The 3398-nt window shown below is 32.3% G+C and overlaps 2 non-coding genes and 1 pseudogene across 2 annotated transcripts; 2 read left to right on the forward strand and 1 right to left on the reverse strand.

Moving 5' to 3' along the window:
- Nucleotides 1-419: 419 nt before the first annotated feature.
- On the forward strand, nt 420-536 carry LOC112211815 (U5 spliceosomal RNA). The gene has a single exon (XR_002945737.1). It is a non-coding gene; the product is annotated as a U5 spliceosomal RNA (small nuclear RNA).
- A 1061-nt stretch (nt 537-1597) lies between these two features.
- On the reverse strand, nt 1598-1718 carry LOC112211814 (U5 spliceosomal RNA). Its single transcript, XR_002945736.1, has one exon. It is a non-coding gene; the product is annotated as a U5 spliceosomal RNA (small nuclear RNA).
- Nucleotides 1719-3320: 1602 nt separating this feature from the next.
- On the forward strand, nt 3321-3398 carry LOC112211813 (U5 spliceosomal RNA; annotated as a pseudogene; the record flags this gene model as incomplete).

Genomic DNA, 3398 nt, shown 5'->3' on the forward strand with positions numbered 1-3398 from the left:
CACACCCGCTCTGGACGTGCAGTAAAGCCGACCATTAGGTTCTGCGCCAACGTCATTGGGAGGGAGTGATGTGGTGGCATGATTAACGTCTTCAGTGGCAATAGTTGACGTTTGCAAAGAGAACATGTTTGAAATGGTGCCTTTGGTATTTTAAGGTTACCTGTAATGTTTATTGTTATTTATGAAATATCGATTCTGAATGGTACTACTTTTTCTTTCCTCACTTCCGGATTTAAAAAGTAGTACCATTCAGAATGGATATTTCATAAATAACAATAAACCTTACTGTTAACCTTAAAATACCAAAGGTAGTAAATGGTAATACACAACACGATTTATTTCCTTTCTTTTCACAATAAAGCACTCACTAATTCATGTTTCTTTCTGTTTTTAGAGGGATCGGGAAAAAAATGGTATTTAACTCTGGATCTCCCTTCAAAGCGAATAAATCTTTCGCCTTTTAGGAATGATTACCGGGGAGGGGGAATTTCGATGAGTCTATATTGAATTTTTAATATAGGTAAGGCGAGAATTATGAGAAAAATACGCATTTTTCTATTGTTATAAAAATTAGTATTTAGTTTCTTGTGGTGGAAATAATGATTATAAATTTTGTTGTGGAAGATGAATCGGAGAGTAGGAATGTACAACGAAGGGTAAAATTGTTAAATTAACAATATTAGTATCAGAAATTAGTTCTACAGTGAATTTTTTAACAGACACAAGAAATCGGAACCAATACTGTGCAAAGATTTTGAGTAAAATTAATTTATTAAACATATGGGATAAAATTAATGTTGATAATTATAATTAACCTTAATATGAATTGTACTAGTAAAAGAAATAGGAAATTTAACCAAAATATAGTTGAAATAAATAAACTAAATACCAGATCTGTGTATCGGAAAGGTTATATACAAATATTGTTGTGATAAATTATAATAAAGAAGTTTGACTGTGATAAAATGTTTTCATTTTTTACTTAATGTGCAGAATTGACAAATTAGGTAATTAGATATAATCTAAGAATGTCTTATTAGCAAAATGATATGATTCCCTAATTTTTACTGTCTCATAGGGTAATTTGTGAACTGAAATTAATAAAATGGGGAAAATTGCCTGCATAAAGTTTTTTTTTAAATGATGTGGTTCTAAAATTTTATTAAGTTGTGATAATTTATTAATAATATTGTTATTTGATTTAAATTGGTAAAGATCATATATATAATAAAAGCGGTTTGTCCTTGAGGATGACAGTATCTGTCGAAACATTTATTGTTAAGATTTGCATGTACAGCGGCCGAAGAAGATATTTAAGGAGTGTATGAAAAATAAAATTGTAATCAAATCTAGTGCTTTATTAGTTATCTCATTATGAAAAATAAAATCTATGAAAAATAAAATTGTAGTCAAATCTAGTGCTTTCTTAGTTATCTCAGTTCATATAACCTTCTAGTTTTTGCTAAGCTTGTATCAATATAGTTTAGTTATAAGAGTGTTCTCGGAATCATCTGATACTAAAATTAGGTATTAGTTAAACCTCTCACACAATGTCCTAATATTTTGGCGATAATTTTTGTATTGATAGGTCATTAATGACCCCACCAAAGGCGGGGTACTAACAAAAAATTCAATATAGACTCATCAAAAGTCCCCCTCCACGGAAATCTTTAGTAAAAGGCGAAAGATTTATTCGCTTTGAAGGGAGATCAGAGTTACCCCCCAATTTGTAAGAAGAGGGTATAGTTGAAGCGCCGGCGATCTTCCTGAGCGGGAGGTACCAGTCCTTCGAGGACACTCTCTGGTGAGATTGAGTACTTTAAGAACTGCAGTCTCCATGCTATCTCTTTTTCCTAATCTTATTAATTACTGTTTCTCAGATGGACCGAATTTTGACTCCTAGATCAGTATTATTTGATTAAGTATTGTATATAGTATAATCTGGTGCAGTCTATCCTGGCGCCACCTGCTGACCGCAACAAGCGTTATCAGGACTCATTTATAGCAAGGCTATGTCTGTCATGACCTCACACATCAGTAATTCCTTATTATATTTCACGTTAAACGTTTCCTTCCTCATTATTAGTGTAAAATTAAGCCGATATAACATGTATCTGCAGACAATTTTAAAAATATATATTGTCAATCATTAGAAATCTTTTATAGCAAGGCAATGTTTTGAGAAATTAAGAGACTCAGGTAAAGGATTTCCTCCTGCCAGGTAAAATATGCGCTTGGGGTAAATATTCTGGGTTGGGAATGATGATTTAATGATTTTAATGATTGGATTGGAGTTATTTAGTTATTCGTTCGTAATAAAGTTCCACAACTTAAGCCTAAAAAGTTTCATAATGTGGTATCGATACATTTTATACGATATTTACAGTACTAGTATCGGTACTTACAAGGATAGGAGAATTTTATATTTTTTTATTTTATAATATGCTGTCTCCATTCTATCACTTGTTGCTTCATCATATCGTATACTATATCTCAGAGGAGACATAATTTGGTTCTTATTTCAGTATAATAGATCAAGTATAGTATATAGAATTATCTGTTGTCCACTAATCGCATTCATGACTCAGTTATATGAGCAACAGGGTATATTCAAAATGGCCTTACAGATTCGAAACTCCCGGAATGTTTCCTTCGGCTTTAGTAGTGTAAAATCAAAGCCAAAAACTCGCACCTGCATAACATTTTGAAACTATGTTTTTATCACACTTAATACGAAAACACATTTTCTTGTTTATTCCTCTGCCTCAATTTTAATATTACTTATTCCAATACAGCCTTAATCTTCTTATAATACTTAGATTACTCATTTTCTTCCAACATTATTTATGTATCAATATTCTTAGTTATTTTCTAATCATTCTGTAATTCCTTTAATTCATTATATTTCTTATCTTTTTATTTTTGTTCTTAAAATAAAAAAAAATATTTGTAGTTAGTATTGTATTTAATATTTGTAGTATTTGGATTTGTGGACTGATATTGACTGTGAGGTAATTCCAGACATAGCCTTGCTATAAATGAGTCCCGATAACGCTTGTTGCGGTCAGCAGGTGGCGCCAGGATAGACTGCACCAGATTATACTATATACGATACTTAATCAACTAATACTGAACTAGGAGTCAAAATCCGGTTCATCTGAGAAATAGTAAATTATAAGATTAGGAAACAAGTGATAGCATGGAGACAGTCGTTCTTAAAGAATTCAATCTCACCAGAGAGTGTCCTCAAAGGACTGGTACCTCCCGCTCAGGAAGATCGCCGGCGCTTCAACTATACCCTCTTCTTACAAATTGGCTGGTAACTCTGGTCTCCCTTCAAAGCGAATAAATCTTTCGCCTTTTACTAAAGATTTCCGTGGAGGGGGACTTTTGATGAG

Source organism: Halyomorpha halys, unplaced genomic scaffold (assembly GCF_000696795.3).
Source record: "Halyomorpha halys isolate HHAL.00 unplaced genomic scaffold, Hhal_1.1 Scaffold201.1, whole genome shotgun sequence".
NCBI lineage: Eukaryota > Metazoa > Arthropoda > Insecta > Hemiptera > Pentatomidae > Halyomorpha > Halyomorpha halys.